Source organism: Lithobates pipiens, unplaced genomic scaffold, assembly GCF_037356315.1.
Source record: "Lithobates pipiens isolate NorthernLeopardFrog02 unplaced genomic scaffold, aLitPip1_a1.2 Scaffold_16, whole genome shotgun sequence".
NCBI lineage: Eukaryota > Metazoa > Chordata > Amphibia > Anura > Ranidae > Lithobates > Lithobates pipiens.
In genome coordinates, this window is record NW_027507748.1 from 589,383,187 (window position 1) to 589,401,422 (window position 18,236).

Here is an 18,236-nt window from a genome sequence, read left to right on the forward strand (position 1 = left end):
ACTTCAGTCATTTTTCATCTTTCCACAAATTAAATCTTCTGCCCTTAACTTTGCATAGTAAAACTTTTTTTTTCTGCCAATAAATACCTTATACAGCCGACTTCCTGTTTCTTGTCTGGTAAAAAGCCTAGGTTTATGACATTATGCACAGCTCTCTCTCTCACTCTCCTGTGAGTTTGCGAGGAAGTGAGGGGGGGGGGGGGGTGAGTCATAAGAGGGCCAATGAGAGCTGCAGAGCTGGAGGCGTGCCTCTGTGTGTGTCTGTGTAAATCCAGGAAGTGAACAGGCAGCAGCTTCGGCTGCCCACAGTTGAAATGGATGCAGCCAGATTCAGTGGAGGGAGATTTCTGCAGCATATTTGGCAAGCAGAGAATCACAGTATATATAAAATAATGCAAAAAGTGGTTGGAGGGAAGCTTCAGAATAGCAAAGATGTTTTTATTACAAACTGCAATTTCTCTTTACCTAGTGTTGCCACTTTTTCTTCAACCCAAACCCCAACACTTAAGCAGCACACAGTAATTTTTTTTTTTTTTTAAGTATACACTATAACAGGCTTGGGACACCCTTGGGCACTCCAAAGAGAATAGTAATGCAGTGCACATAGTGCCCCCTCACCATCCTGTCAAGCCCTGTTCTGAGCCACATTCCTGTCTGAATAATGTGTCCGGTTTTGATATGATTCCAGACATGCCAAGTCTCCCGCGAGTGCGGGAGACTCCCGCATTTAATCTGCGGCTCCCACGAGTGCTATACGATATCCTGGCTGCAAACCCGATGCGTCCTGTCACACTCTGACAGGGGAGGGGCGGTATATGAAGGAACCGATGTGTCCATTTCTCTCCTGCCATTGCTGAATGCCCGCTTCTTCTCCTCCTCTCTCTCCTGCACACATCAATTCCTTCATATGCCACCTCTCCTACCCACTGGAGGACCTTCAGGGGTTGCAATTGCGCCCCTCCCATGCTGCAAGGGATCAATGTGGGCACCTGTATGACACCATGCAACCAGGGCTGCCTCTGTTTTCCTCTGGGAGCTGTGCAGTCTAGCTTTTCCCCCAATGTGTAGCCTCCTCTGGCTGGCAGACCCTATGGTCTCTCTCCCAGCTGGAACCTTCTCCACGGGCTTCCTGAGCTGGTGTTTGGGGCAGAGGTGTGGCCATCTTCACATACATGCACAGGTAGTTGCATGCTAGAGGACTGGGAGGAGGAACATCCATGGCGACCCCGGAAGTCTTCACCTCCATCAATATGATATGTGACTCCTGCATCAGTTCTCTTCATCTACAATCTTTCAGCTCCCTAATATGGTCAATAAACTTCATGCTGCTCACTGCTCCCCCCATTACTGTGCCCCCCTATACTGCCAGTGCTCACTGCTCCCCCCTGTATACTGCTCCCCTGAAACGACTCCACTGCTCTCCCCCCACTGTATACTGCCCACTGCTATTCTCATATACTGCTTACTGGCATACCCATATACTGCTCACTGTTCTCCCCTGTATACTGCTCATTACTCTGCTCCACTGTATACTGCTCACTGTTCTCCCCCCTGTATACTGCCCACTGCTCCCCCCTGTATACTGCTCACTGCTCTCCCCCCCTGTATGCTGCTCATTGCTCTGCCCCCCCTGTATACTGTCCACTTCTCCCCCTGTATACTGCTCACTGCTCTGTCCCCCACTGTATACTGCCCACTGCTACCCCCTGTATCCTGCTCACTGCTCTGCCCCCCACTGTATACTGCTCACTGCTCTTTCCCCGTATACTGCTCACTGCTCTCCCCCCATATACTGCTCATTGCTATCTTCCCCCGTATACTGCTCACTGCTCTTTCCCCGTATACTGCTCACTACTCTCTACCCGTATTCTGATCACTGCTCTCTCTCCGTATACTGATCACTGCTATCTTCCCCCGTATACTGCTTACTGCTCTCTCCCCGTATACTGCTCACTGCTCTCTTCCTGTATACTGCTCACTGCTCTCTCTCCGTATATTGATAACTGTTCTCTCTCAGTATACTGCTCACTGCTCTCCCCCAGTATACTGCTCATTGCTATCTTCCCCCGTATACTGCTCACTGCTCTCTCCCCATATACCGATCACTGCTCTCTCCCCATATACTGATCACTGCTCTCTCCCCGTATACTGATCATTGCTCTCCCCCTGTATACTGCTGTCCCCCTGTATACTGCTCTGCCCCACTGTATACTGATATCCCCTGTATACTGCTCGCTGCTCTCCCCTCTGTTGGGGGGGGGGGGTGTTTTGGGCGGGAGAGTGCCACCTCCCTGAAATAAGTTTGCAGGTTGAGATGTCTGTGTTTCCAAACCTGAACAGTCCGGGTGAATCCTGGACAGGTGCTAACCCTATCTTTACTCCTTAATCGGCCTTAATTAACTGCTTATTCTCCTTCTCTATCTAATTATTATTTCCCTGCAGATTTTTTTTTTGTTCACTTCTATTTTATAAACTATTAATAATTAGATGTTTTTTTTGTTTGCTTTGTTCGTTAATATTTTTTTTACACCTTTAACATATTTACACGTTTCACATTGAAAAAAGTGCATAATTAAAAAAAAAAAAAATTATTTAATTTGTAAATAACTTTTCAATGCTTTGTACTATTGCCGACAGCTGAAGGGTAAACAAAACAGTTGTGGTAGTTATCGGTAATTGGCATCAGTAATTGGTATCGGCGAGTACTGAAAAAAAAGTACTTGTACCAAAAATGGTATCGGTGTATCTCTAGTAATTTGTAATACTGTTTAGACAACCTGTGTTTATGATCCTACTAGACAGTACAGCCAGGTCCTGTGCTCCTTTGCAGCATATTCTGTAGGTAAAGCAACCCTGTCACAACAAAATATTATCAAGCGGAACTCCAGAAAACAAAAGTCAATTAAGTTACCTCTAATAATGATGACCGTAGGTCTGGATTGCTGCTGTAAACTATAAAAATCCTAGCTTCATTAATGCCCGATACTAGAGACAGCGCTCTTCTTCTAGCATTCACAAAACATCTTGTATTTTGTAGGGCAGATGTTCATCATCTTCTTATGCCCTGTACACACGTTCGGACAAAGTTGCCGGAAAATCTGATAATTCGGAACGTGGTGACGTTCGTTGCATACGACGGGACTACGTAGAGGCTAGTAGCCAATAGCTTTGGCTCTCGTAATTTGATCTGAGCATGCTTGGCACTTTGTCCGTCGGAATTCTCTACAAACGATCGGAAAAAGTTCGATCAGATTTTTTTGTCGTAAAATTTTAGAACCTGCTCTCAAATTTTTTCCGTCGGAATTTCCACACACAATCGGATTTTCCGACAATATAATCCGATCGGACCTTTTCTGTCTGAATTTCCGACTGTGTGTACAGGGCATAACTCTGGCTACAATGCGGTGCGTTGTAACTGAGCAGCCAATTGCCAACCCTGAGCAAGGTCATGAGAGGAGGTTGCACATGCACAGGATTTTCAGAAGACTCCAAGGGCGATGGGCATTACTGAAAAGCCACCATGCAACATCATTCTTGCCTAGCATGGTTTCTCTTTCCCTTATTTTCTGGGTAGTATTGCCTTTAAGATTTGATCTTAGGAGTTACATTGAGGGTAAAGAAAACCCGAAGTGAGTTTGGTAAAGCACAGCTGTCATGGGACAGCAAGCACCATTGCGGTATCCTTGAATTCTGGACCACTCTGGTACACCAATTTTCAACCGCATCTTCTGGCTGACAGCATATCCCCTCCCCCACCCCCTTTCACTTCATTTCTCCATTATCTTCCCTTATCCATCAGAGGTGTACTTTATTGTTTCTAGCTCCAGAGGTGAAGTTTATATTCTGGGAGGCCTGGAGAAACAGGGCTGTCATTTCCCAGTGATAACTAAACATGTGTTGAATTGTTTCTCCTGAGGGAAGTTTGGTAGAGCAGCTGCACAATGCGGCCCAGTTCTGAATAAACCGCGGGGAGCGGTGTGTAGGGAACACAGCTGTGTAACATCAGAGCGCAGGTTCCAGGACACTCATTCATTTTACTATTACATGACTGATCCCAGCAGGCTCCATTTGGCAACTAGAAACATGAGGAGATGATAATGGATTTCAGCAGGTTGATACTACCGAAAAAAAAGAGAAACAGTCGTTTGTTTTTTAATGGCTTGTAGATCAGCAACCCTAAAAATGTACTTTTGCACTATTAAAACCAAGAAAACATTCTACAGCTTTCTATTAACAGGGGGGGCTTTTTGAAAGTGTATATTTTATACCGGGCATAACACCTTGACCTCTGTTCTAATGCCAATTCAGTGGCAGTGGTGGCAAAATTATTCATGCTTAGTGGGTCAAAGCCCTATCCTTGTACAAGGGCCCACACATACACCGATATGCCATAACTTTATGACCACAAACCTAACATTAAGTAGGTCCCCCTTTTGCCACCAAAAATGCCATCAAGGCATTGACTCCACTAGACCTCTGAAGGTATGATGTGGTATCTTGTACCAAGCCGTCAGTAGCAGACCCTAGAAGACCTGCAAGTTGTGAGGTGAGCCTCCATGGATCTGATTTGTTTTTCCAGCACAGGTGCTTGATTGGATTTAGATCTGGAGAATTTGGCAAATTCAAGTTAGCACCTCAAACTCTTGTTCCTCAAACTATTCTTGAACCGTTTTTGCAGTGTGGCAGGGGGCATTATCCTGCTGAAAAAGGCCACTGCCATCAGGGAATACCATTTCCATGAAGGTGTATACTTGGTTAGCAACAATGTTTAGGTAGGTTGGTGCATGTCAAGAAACATCCACATGAATGGCAGGACCCAAGGTTTGCAAAACAGAACATTGCCCAATGCATCACACTTCCTTCACTGGCTTGTCTTCCTCCATTAGTGCATCCTAGTGCCATCTCTTCCCCAGGTAAGCAAAAATATGCACACCAGACCATCCACATGATTTAAAAGAAAACATTATTATTCAGACAAGGCCTCAATCTTCCATTGCTTCCTGGTCCAGTTTTAATGCCCATTGTAGCCACGTTTGGCTGTGGACACGGGTCGGCATGGGCACCCGGGTCCAGTCTGCAGCTACCCAGCCCCATACACAACAAACTTCTATGCCCAGTTTTTCTGCTTTCAACACATCAACTTCAGGGACAACATGTTTACCTGCTGCCTTATACACCCCACTGACTTTCAGATGCATTGTAACAAGGTAATCAATGTTATTCATTTAACGTGTCAGTGGTCATTAAGGTATCCCTGATCTGTGTATTCTTGCCTTTCTAAAACCACAGCTTTTACTCTTTGCAGCTATTCTTTTGAAACTATAAAGAGCATCCTGCTACAACAGCCTCCATAATTAGTTACTGACAGGATAATGGAAGAATGTACTGGTGCAGAAGGGTTGGGCTCTTCCACAATATGTGCATCAGAACCTGGGATCCATATAGTCTTCCGCTGCACCCAACTACTGTCATTACACTTTTTGCCACTTTCACTTCATCACCCCTGCATTGTACAAATAGAGCTTGCTCCAATTCCAATTATTCAAACCCTGAACTGCAACTCATGGCAAATATCCATTCAGGTCTGGTAATGTTTTTATTACACTGGTCATATACAGTAGTTAGCGTGACCCCTAAAACGAGTGCAGTTCACCTCTTATGTAAAATCTATGTCCATTCGTGGAATTCATTACAGTGGTTCAAGTTCTTACCTTGCAAGTACTGTGATCGATTAATTACATAGACATGTCAATTGAAGACAGCAACCTCAAAGATGAAGTTTGTACATAACAGCTGAATGTACTTAGTTTGGGCAGGGGACACTGCAAGAGCGAACAGTGTCAAAACATGCAAATATAATGACTGGCCAAGTATACTTCCAGGCTTACTTTATTATTGATTTCAAATTAAAATTCATGAAAAATGTTAAACAAAATAAAAAAAAAAAACCAAATACAGCCTAAGGCCCCACTATCACATACTTGGATCCGCCTGTCCGTTTATCAGGTGGATCCAAGCAGGCCACCCATTGACTTGTATGGGCAGATGTGTCCGCTGACACCCGCCTGCCATATGATCCAACAAGATCCACTCTTATTCATTAAGCCCTGCATGTTGTGCCCTGGAGACCTTTCTAGCACCGTTCTTATCAAGAGAAGACAGCTACAGGCTATAAAGTGTTATCCTGGGCCAAAGCCTTTTCTACTAGTAGAGGTGGTTTAACATCTTGGATATCTGCAGACATACCAAATGTCATTTTAATCACATGCAATTGCAGATTTTTGGCAATAACCAAATAAGACCTATTGGTAGTTTTAGAGGATTATGTGAAAAGTGAAACCACGTCCATCTCTTTATCTGGTAATGAGGGAATGGTTAAAGTGGAAGTAAACTCCCCTATCGTTTTCAGCCAAGGAAGCTGCCATCTTTGCCTCTGTTTAATCTTCAACTGCTATGGTGCTGCACATGTGATTCGTTATGACACCAGCCATTGGATGGTTTGATAGTTTGGCTGAGAGAACAGCCAATGTGCAGTTAGCATTCCCGGCATGCCTTTTTTTTTTTTTTTACTGTTTAAATCCATGGGTTTACTTCCACTTTAACATCGGCCTGACCAAAAATATTTTTTATAAGTTATCTTTGTATTGGAAGCACTGCTGCCCATCCATCAATTAAAAGATCGATGTAGCTAAATAAATTAATTAAGACATCCTCAACAAAATGGTGGCATTCTGCACACAGACACCGACTTCATGTTGCATGAATGTAAATAAGTTGAGTAAAACATGGCTTCAGCTCCTGCTCTCCTCCTGTAGAGAACTCATCAGATGCATTTTGCCCGTTTTGGGGCTTAAGCATAGTACAATTAAGCCCCAAAAAGGGCGAAACGCATCTGAGGCATTCTTTACAGGTAGAGACCAGGAGTTAAAGCCACCATTTACTCAGCTTATTCACATTCATGCAACAAAGAGTCAGTGTCTGTGTGGCCACCATTTTGTTGAAGTCTACTAGAGCCTGACAAGCTGGTCCTGTCTGTCTTGCCCCAGTCTTTTGCAGTGTTTCTCAACCTTTTTTCAGTCAAACCACCCTTCAAAAATTATGGACAATCTCGAGGCACCTTTTAAAAATTATGGACAGTACTTTTTTAAACAGGTACTGACTAATATTCCAATGTTTCTCCATCACTAAGCTAATATGACTCCACCTCTGATGGAGATGGGCAGAGGAGGGTCAAACTAAGATGCTATGAAGGCGGCTAACATCCTCCGTATCAACTGATGTTGCCACTGGTTGTTAGGACACCAGCAGCTAGAACAGTGATTCTCAACCAGGGTTCCGTGGAACCCTAGGGTTCCTCCAGCATTGGGCAATTTCTGTCTCTCCATGGTGTCTCCACCGACACCATTGATCTTTTTAGCTATCTGTAAGGAGGTAATTCTTCCCAATCACCACAAGTGTAAGGACCATTCTTCTCACTGACCATCACACTAATATATCATGAGTTGTAAGTTTCTAATTTTTAGCAGGGGTTCCTCAAGACCGGAGAACTATTTCAAGGGTTCCTCTGTGTTGAAAAGGTTGAGAAAGGCTGAGTTAGAAGGTTGTAATGGTGCACAATGAAAACCTGTGACTAAAGCCCCATACACACTATCAGTTTTTCTGCTGAGTTTTTCCTTCAGGTTTACCAAAACCATGTAGTGCAAGGGCCTGCCTGATTGCATACACATTGAAACTCCTAAGGTTTGCCCTCATATTATATGGTTTTGGTAAATCTGAAGGAAAAACTCAGCAGAAAAACTGATAGTGTGTATATGGCTTTAGTGTAACTAAAAGGCAGCCTTCATCCACACGCTGGCTTGTATACAATTTTTGGGCAATTTTTAGGCATTTTTCCAAGGCACTCCTGAAGAAACCTCAAGGCACAGTGCCTGGGCACACTGGCTGAAAAATGCTGGTCTACTTACAAATACAGGTTTCTGGGGGCATTCAAGTGGTACTATTTTCTTTGTTTTGGGCTCACAAAGCTCTTGGTGTATATCACTTATGAAAAAGGACAATATTTTATGGATGAACATATATTTCCAGCTTTAATAGTTAGTCACTGAGATTAATGATCCCGTTTTTTCTCCTGGAAACGGATGTATTACTTAGCTATAAACATCTGTGTACATGCAATGCTAAAGAGAATCATTTTACCAAAACTGCCAAAGCCGGAGGAAGTTGTGTAATGCATAGCTAAGCTAAACTCGTTTTCCCAGAGATTGTGCATATATCCCTAGATAACTGAAATAGATTATGCTTATTAAACAAAGCAAGGTTTTGTGTGCAGCAAGAAATAGACTAGACAAGCTCTAAATTTAAAATTAGCAGAGTGGTAAGGCCACACAAAAATAGGCAGACGTATGAATGTGTTGGGTCATCTGACCCAGATAGCCCCTCTGATGCACAAATGTATATGACGTGTAATTCAACACTTAATGCATCAGTCCCCCAGCACTGCTCTGCTATGCCATAGTAGAGTTACCTTCTTTAGCATCTCTGACATTTTACAAGACATGTTTTACATTTAATGAGTCTCCAAAACCTGAATTTCCCCTCCTCCACAAAGTCCCACTCCGTTTACAACAATGCTTTGGTAATGGTGAAGCAAAATATTGCACCTCCTAAAAAAAGACGGGGAACATGTGTAGGAACTGTTGCAGCACTTATATACTGTGAAAGGCTTGTGGACTAGGGTTGCCACGTCATCCCTTTAATAATCACACCTATTACATACAATATTTTAGACAATTGTACGTTTCAACCTTGTGGCAATAATTTGGGAAATGCCCCTTTCTGTTTCAGGATGACTCTGCTCTTATGCACAAACCAACTCCATAAATACATGGATCGATGAAATTGCTGTGGAGGAATTCAAATGGTCTACACAGAGCCCTGGCCCCAACCCTATTTAACACCTGGAGGTTGTCAAATTTTAATGCCAATTGAAAGACAGGTCTTTGTGTCCAACATCAGTACCCATCTTCACAAATGCTCTGTTGGCTGAATGAGCCCCCAGACATATTCCAAAATCTTGTGGAGAACCTTTCCAAAAGAGCAGAGATGGCCACATAAAGGGGGATTGGAAAGCAACTGCATATAAATGCCCATAGTTTTAGGATACAATGTCTATCAACCTGGTATAGCTCTGATGGCAAGGTGTCCACAACTCCAGTTATCTGCTGCAATGTAAGCAACATGGACACTAGTGCAGGTCCACCGCCAGGTCTTAATTCCTTCTGCTTCCTCTAGACTAGTGATCTCCAAACTTCATCCCAGGGGCTGGATGTGGCCCTTTGCTTGCCCTTATCTGGCCGTCGGGGCACTTTTCCTACCAGTGATACAATACAATATTTCTCCCACTAACACCAGTGATACAATACAATATTCCTGCCACTAGGGGTTGACCGATAAATCGGTACGGCTGATTATTGCGAGCTGATATCCACAATTTTAACCTCCCTGACAGTATGATTAGTTCTGATTTTAGGTGCTGAAAGCGGTACAATTATTTTGCATGGAAATTTGGCGTTTTATACTGTAGGCCTGCAATTCTTAGGAATAACTCTCTTAAATCTGTTCAAACCGGAGTCTAGCAGACATCCCGGGTATGATAAAATGTATAATATAATAAATAATAATAAAAATTATTCAATAATGTAATCAAATCCAAAAACACAGAAATTTGCTCATTTGCAGAATTGTCGCTGTCATTAGATTTAGTGTTTGATGACGAATTTCCCCACAAATCGCTATCGCTAAATTCTGCAAGTGATTATAATTTATTATAGCTGTTTTCCAGTTGGTCTAAAATCACTTTTGACATAAAGGGACAGTTTTTGGTTGCTATGGGCAATGTCCAAATTCCAGGCAGAAAATATAAAATAAAAGTGCATGCAGGGCACTGGACAGACCACTAGGGAAAAGGGGGTGTGTATTTTTTTTTTATACAGTACTGTAATCTGTAAGACCTGGCCTCCCTCACCTCACCACTGCAGTACACGCCAAGAGAGAGGTGAGACAGACACACTAGCCAGCCAGCCAGCCACCTACCCACAGCAAGGTGCCAGGCCAGCCAGCCAGCAGCCACCCACTCACCCACAGCAAGGTGCCAGGCCAGCCAGCAAGCAGCCACCCACAGCAAGATACCAGCCAGCAAACCACACACAGCAGGGTGCCGGTCAGCAAGCCCACCTCAGTAGGGTGCCAGCCAGCAAGCAGCCACCCACAGCAAGGTACCAGCCAGCAAGCCACCCACAGCAGGGTGCCAGCCAGCAAGCCCACCCACAGCAGGGTGCCAGCCAGCAAGCCACCCACCCACAGCATGGTACCAGCCAGCAAGCCACCCACAGCATGGTACCAGCCAGCAAGCCACCCACCCACAGAAGGTGATTTTAAAGTATTGTCTGGAGTTTAGCTTCAGTTTGTTAGTGTATTTAAATTTACTTACTGTAAGAATACACAGCACTTGTTTACGCACCTGTGTGTACAGACGCATTTTAAACAATGGACTGCATTTTAGATCAATGAAAAAAAAAATGCTGTACTTAGCTTTTTTAAGCTGCAGTGTGCAAAAGGGTTAAGGGTCCATGCACACTGGGTTTAAAAAAATCCAGAAAAAAATGTGTCCAAAAAAAAATTCTAGTGTCCATGACTGTGCATACTTGAAAAATAAAGAATACATTATAATACAATACGATACATTAAATAACTTCTGAAGTAGCACTTGGTCGTATGAGAATGTTCGTAACTTTAGTAACTTATTCGTTTTCGATATGAGACTAGCATGCGGAAAAAAAAAAAAATGAACGATCATTTGTCCCATATTCTCATTGTGTGTACAAGGCTCAAAACTGAAAAAAGTTTGGGGTATAGCGGTTTGGGGTATAGATACCCTTTAAAATCCTAATGTGTATTTGTTATACCGTATTTGCCGGCGTATAAGACGACCTTTTACACTTAAAAAAACTGAGCAAAAAGGAGGGGTCGTCTTATACGCCGGGTCCGCTGCTGGGATGCCTTCTGGCTGTCCGGTAATACTGTATGTAGCTTCGGCTACATACAGTATATACCACTGAACCAATCCCAGTGAGCGATGTATTCAAATGAATACAGAGCCTGCTCGGATTGGAGCAGGAATCTCTGCCAATCCGAGCAGGCTACACACAGTAGCCTGCTCCAAATGGCTTTGAGAGTGAGGCGCGGGCTGATGATGTAACAGCCTCCGCCAATCCCAGCAGGCTTTGTATTCATTAATAGAATACATTGCTCGCCGTGATTGGCTCCAGCACCAGAAGGAAGAAGGAAATGGCTCCAGCAAGAACGAAGAAGAAGAGGGATATGAAGCGTCGGAAGCCTCGGAATCGGGGGTCGTCTTAAACGGTGAGTACGGGCAAAACATTTTAACTGTGCAGGTTTTTAGGGGGTCGTCTTATATGCCGGGTCGTCTTATACGCCGGCAAATACGGTAATTAAGTGACTTATAAGTACTAATAGTAATTGATTAACATGAGATGAAGGTAAGTAGCACATTGAAAAGCAGAGGTAATTGACAGCCTTCACACCCCCTCAGTACAGACTCCTTTTATATTGTGAGGAGTGGTATCAGGAGATAAGATCAAAGCACTGCCCCAATGAAATGCTCAGTTTGGAATAACCCTGGGGCAAATGTTTATGATTATCCTAAAGCCTGAGATTAATGGACAAACGATCGTCTGTTTTTTTTTTTTTTGCTTGCCAATCTCCATATTGAAAATTAAGAGGTTACTAAAGTACGAAAAAACTCCTACCACAATAAAAATTCGGAAGTGATGTAATGTATTTGTATTGTATTTTCGGACGAAAACTGTCCTGATTAAGCGATCTGATATCGTAAGAAAGATTTTCGTGTCTGTCCCTTCGGAAAAATTTTGTACGAAAGCTGTGTACTAACGATCAGATTATTGCATGATCGATATGAAATCTGTATTTTTTGTACCATATTCTGATCGTGTGTACGGTGTGTATGCAATAAACGTATTTAATAAAGTATTATTATTATTAATTTATTATAATTATTATTATTAAATAAATTTAATAAAGCATTTCACAATTCAAACAAGGAAACCAACTTCATCATTAATCATATGTGGCTGCTTTTGGCTGATTCATATTTTGAAAAACAATGTTTGAGGTCGGGTTCACATATGAGCCGCATGCGGCTCACAGTAGTGGTCTGCTGCGTCCTGGTTCACCGTATCAGGTCCGATTTCAGCCCGAATTTTGGGCTGAAGTCGGACCTGAAATGGACCAAAAGACGTACAAAAACTCATAATCAGTGCCATCTATTAGTGTCCATCAATGCCACCTGTCAGTGCCAATCAGTGCCACCTATCAGTGCCAATCAGTGCTGACTATCAGTGCCACCTGTCGGTGCCTATCAGTTCCGCCTGTCAGTGCCCATCACTTCCGCCTGTCAGTGCCCATCAGTGCTGCCTGTCAGTGCCCATCAGTGCTGCCTGTCAGTGCCACCTATCGGTGCCCATGAGTGCTGCATATCAGTGCCCATCAATTCTACATATCAGTGCCTCCTCATCAGTGCCCATGAGTGCCACCTTATCAGTGCCAACTCATCAATGCCGCCTCATCAGTGCCCATCAGTGAAGGAGAAAACCAAATTTTTAGAAAAAAGAAACCAAGAAAAAAAAATGTTTTCAAAAAATTGTGGTCTTTTTTAGTTGAGCAAAAAAAAAAAACCCCAGAGGTGATCAAATACCACCAAAAGAAAGCTCTATTTGTGGGAGGAAAATGATAAAAATTTTGTTTGGGTACAGTGTTGCATGACCACGCAATTGTCATTCAGAGTGCGACAGCGCTGACAGCTCACAATTGTCCTGGCAGGAAGGAGGGGAAGGTGCCCAGTTTTGAAGTGGTTAAATAATGCATTACAATTTAACTAAACCCATTTGACTTTAGTTGACTAAAATACGACTATAACGCAAACAATTCAGATGACTAAAATACGACTAAAACGAAAATGGCATTTTAGTCAAAAGACTAGAACTAAAACTAAATTGAAATTTTATGTCAAAACTAACACTGTGCGGAATGCGTTTGCGATGCCATTATTTTTTAATGGCACCCCGAAAGCTGGGCGATTTTGCCACGACTGTCAAGGGACAATACATGCTACAATTGCGGCAAAAATCGCAACTGTGAACGCTCCTGACCCTGTGCCAAGATTTGGTACATGAGCTTTCTTTGGAACATTTTTGGAGCGGAGGGAGACCAATTCAAATGAATGGTTACGCGCCAATTTTTTTTAAAAAGCTAAAACAAAATGAGCGGCTGCAGCTATCGCTGTGAATGGAGGCTGAGTGTAATGGGGTGGGTGGTCATACTGGTTTACCAAGTGATGATGGAGAAAAAACATATTTCTGTTATGAAATGAATATGAACGCCAATTCACCTGCTCAGTGACAGCTAAGTATGTTACACGCTCAGTGACAGCTATGTATGTTACATGCTCAGTGACAGCTAAGTATGTTACATGCTCAGTGACAGCTATGTATGTTACATGCTCAGTGACAGCTAAGTATGTTACATGCTCAGTGACAGCTATGTATGTTACATGCTCAGTGACAGCTAAGTATGTTACATGCTCAGTGACAGCTAAGTATGTTACACGCTCAGTGACAGCTATGTATGTTACATGCTCAGTGACAGCTAAGTATGTTACACGCTCAGTGACAGCTATGTATGTTACATGCTCAGTGACAGCTATGTATGTTACATGCTCAGTGAAGGCTATGTATGTTACATGGATGGACTGCCGCTGTCTTGCAGAGTTGATTTGAGTTTGGTTGTGCTTAGATCAACTGAAACAACATCGAAGTTATACTGCAGCAACAATCACACATCACCCTATTTATTCCTTAGCTGATCTGAAGCTTTTTAGTGAGGTTTAAATAATAACTATTAATAACTATTTAAATGTCACTAAAAGCCTAATTGTTCCTCTACGGTGTTCACAAAGGTGATGTATGCTGTATGTGTGCCGTAGTGCACCTTCTACTCACACCTGTAGGTTCGCCTTGGATGAATCTACATATATCACATCCTAAAATAAAGCCCCTTTCAGCAAAGAAATAACTTACTAAATGTGAAATCTTCCCTTCCAGCAAATCGCAAGCTGCAAAACAAATGAATGGACATACTATGAGCTAGTGCAATACTGTGCAGGACTCACCGAGTGCCTCCTAATCTAGAGCCTGTCGCTTGTAGTCCTGCTTCCTCCGTCCACTCTTCTAATTCTGTCCCCTTTTCAGCATCAAAGCAAAGACCCCCTACCCAGCGTGCTCCTCCCCCATCTCCGAGGCTGCTAAAGGATCAGAGAGTGAGGGGGGCTGTTCAAAGGAATCAGTGCAATGCGGGGGAAGGATTCCACATTATACACACAGGACTTTTATCCCGACCTAAACATTACTACATGTGCTACCCACGCTATACATGTGCTACCCACACTACACATGTGCTACACACAGTTTTGCAGACATGTTAATGTATCCATGGACCTGACAGAAACAATGTTGAATGTGGTTATTTTTGACTTGCATGCTCACTAAAAATGTCATTTCACATACCTTGTCATTGTAGAAGAAGTTGATTGATCCTAAAGAAGAGTCAACAAGGTTGAAAGGGCACCTTTAACCACTTGACCTCTGGAAGGTTTTACCCCCCCTTCATGACCAGGATTATTATTATTTTAACTGACAATTGCGCAGTCGTGTGACGCTGTACCCAAATAAAATGTATGTTCTTCATTTCTTTTGGTGGTATTTGATCACCTCTGCGTTTTTTTATTTTTTGCGCTATCAACAAAAAATTATTGACTTTCTGATAAAAAAACATATCCAATAGAAAATGTAAAAAAATCTAATATCTTCATCAATTTAGGCCAATGTGTATTCTGCTACATATTAAAAAAATCCCAATAAGGCCCCTTTCACGCTGGGGCGGGAGCGGCGTCGGCGGCCGTTTTAGCGGCGGTCTGCGGCCGCTATCAGCCGAAAAAGGGTTAAAACCGCCCGCAAAGCACCGCTTTGCCGGCGGTATAGCCGCACTGCCCCATTGATTTCAATGGGTAGGAGCGGTGAATACACCGCTCCTTTCACCGCTCCAAAGATGCGGCTAGCAGGACTTTTTTCATCGTCCTGCTAGCACACCACTCCAGTGTGAAAGCCCTCCAGCTTTCACACTGGAGTGAAAGGGGCTGTTTTTTTCAGGCGCTATTTTTAGCGATATAGCGTTTGAAAACCGCCCCAGTGTGAAAGGGGCCTAAGTGTATATAGATTGGTTGGTGCAAAAGTTATAGCATCTACACCAATGTTTCTCAACTCCAGTCCTCAAGGCGCCCTAATAGGTCATGTTTTCACTGCCTTAGTAATTACCAAAGCTGTTTCATCTGAGAGAAATCCTGAAAACATGACCTGTTGGGGCGCCTTGAGAACTGAAGTTAAGAAACACTGATCTACACACTATGGGATAGATTTATGGAAATTTTTTTATTTTTTTTTACTGGTAATGGTGGAGATCAGTGACTTATAGCGAGACAGCAATATTGCAGCGGACAATTCAGAAACGTATTCCCTGTACACATGGTCGGACTTTACGACGGAAAATGTGTGATCGGATCGTGTTGTCAGAAAATACGATCGTGTGTGGGCTCCATCTGACTTTTCCCCGTCGGAATTTCCGACACACAGTTTGAGATCTGGATCTAAAATTTTCCGACAACAAAATCTGATCGTTTAAATTCTAATCGTGTGTAGACAATTCCAACGGACAAAGTGCCACGTATGCTCAGAATAAATTAAGAGACCACAGCTATTGGCTACTGGCTTGTTTATAGTCCCGACGTACGTGTTGTACGTCACCTCGATAAGAACGATCGGATTTTCCGACAACTTTTTCCAAACGTGTCTATGCAAGACAAGTTTGGCACAAAATCCGTCCGAAAAAAATCTGATAGATTTTGTTGTTGGAATGTCTGACCGTGTGTACTGGGCATAACTGACACTTTTTGGGAACCAGTGACACTAATACAGTGATCAGTGCTAAAAACATTTCACTGTCACTGTACTAATGACACTGGCTTGGGGAGGTTTAACATCAGGGGCGATCAAAGGGATAACGGTGTGCCTAGCCAGTGATTGCGTAGTGTGGGAGGTGCATTTACTAAGGGAAGGCATTGCTTTGCAGGAACATGGATCAATACCTTACCTACTGACAGAACATCAATCTGCGAGTGTCAGTCCCCGCAGCTCAGCTCCCGCAGTATATAATCACAGTGGGAGGTACATGATGCTGCACAGCAGAGCCACCCTGCCACTGCATATGTAAGTTATATGGCCAGCAAGCATTTAATCCTATTACACCCAATCCATTTTTACCGTACCCAAAGCAAAAAGAAAAACGGCTCCTGGTCCATTTACTATCTGCACTGCTATACACATGAAATTCAGTTACATAGTATGAAAACCCTAAAATAGAAATGAAAGTATATGTAAACCCTCACCTTGTAAAACTTCCCATTCACTTTAAAGAGGTTATAAAACCTTCCTGTATTATTTGTACCTATAGGAAAGCCTATAATATGGCTTACCTATAGGTATTGTAACTATCTCATAAACGTGCACCGTTTAGGATATATTTACTGTATACTGTGCCGATGATGTAATCAATGCATGCGCTCTGAAGGAACGGCCACCTGCCTTGACCGGTGGCTTCCGTGTGCATGCGTGGGAGTGACGTCATGCGGCTCCGGCCAATCACACAGCCGGGGTCCTCAGCCCTGGAAGGAAGATGGGCAAAGATGGATACGGCCTCCAGCAGGTAAGTGTCAGATAACGTGCTAGTATTGAGATGTATACTAGCACATTATGCCTTTACTTTACAGGGAAGGAAAAAAATATATATATCAAAGTTTACTTCCTCTTTAAAATAGAAATTAAAGGCAAAACATTTGTGTAGCGATAAAAAGAAAAACATTACAAATACCTTTTTTCCCCCTTTTGTAAGTGATCACATTCCCTCTGTTATCAGCTGCATAGGGAGCTCATAGAGCTAGGGATGGAGAAACAGCAGCACACTTGTCTTCCCAGTGAATGGCTGTGTGGTGGGGGGGGGGATGGTGGGCGTATCAAATCATTGGAGGAGAACAGGCTGATTTCCCAGCATAGCTATAAAACACATCACACTGTGCTCTCATGTCTAGCGTGCTCAGTTTTAAGGCCTTGCTCACACTACTGCGGGTGGTTGTGGGTGTGGGAATAACAGTGATTTCCGCACCAGCAACCACCCACAATTAAAAATGTGCTGCTGTTTAAAATCGTGTGGGGCTTCCATCCATTCTTAATGGCACCCCCACGCACTCATTCCTTTATTTTTACCTAATGTAAACTTCCTGTGATAAATCTCCAGCTACAGGGCAACTACTGTATATTTATACAGATTCAGCATTGACTCCCTAGGATGTGTGATCCAGATTTGCACATTCAATCTGAGCCCATAGACCATGGGTGTCCAACCTGCGACCCTCCAGCTGTTGTGGAACTACAGGACCCATGAGGAATTGCAAGGAATATTCCATGAAGCTTTGCAAGGCTGACAGTTGCCAGCATGACTCCTGAAGGAAGAGGTATAATGGAACTTGGCCTGGCTACCAGAGGCAGAGGCATGATGGGACTTGTACTACCACAACAGCTGGAAGGCCGCAGTTTGGGCAACCATGGCATAGACCAGGGTTTCTCAACCAGGGTTCCATGGATCCCTAGGGTTCCTCCAGAAATTGCTAGGGATTCCTTGAGCAATGAGCAATTTCTGCATCTCAGAGAAGTTCCCACTGACACCATTGATCTTTATAGCTATCTGTATAGGGGTAATTCTTCCCAGTGACCATAAGCATATGGACCACTATTCCCACTCACCATCTCACTAACATACCATGAGTTGTAGTTAAAGTCACTTTTTGTAGGGGTTCCCTGGGACCAGAAAGTTATTTCAAGGGTTGCCCTGTGTTGAAAAGGTTGAGAAAGGCTGCCATAGACTATGCCTAAGCAGGAGCTGGCCATGTCATTACTAAGGAATTTGCACCGCACCTAACATGGCGTGCATAAACAGAACGAGACCTAGGAGCAGTGGCGGCCCGTCCATAGGGG

General features: G+C 43.3%; 1 protein-coding gene across 2 annotated transcripts in view; it reads right to left on the reverse strand.

The window, feature by feature from the left end:
* TNS2 (tensin 2) overlaps window positions 1–18,236 on the reverse strand; it is a 275,183-nt gene that overhangs the window by 215,773 nt on the left and 41,174 nt on the right. Inside the window, exon 1 of one of the 2 annotated variants that reach the window (XM_077483898.1) lies at window positions 14,267–14,329. The exons of the other annotated variant lie outside the window; for it this stretch is intronic. The gene's annotated coding sequence lies outside the window, so the exon portion shown is untranslated. Of the gene's footprint in view, window positions 1–14,266; window positions 14,330–18,236 lie in introns of those variants that run through there. 2 annotated transcript variants of the gene reach the window in all.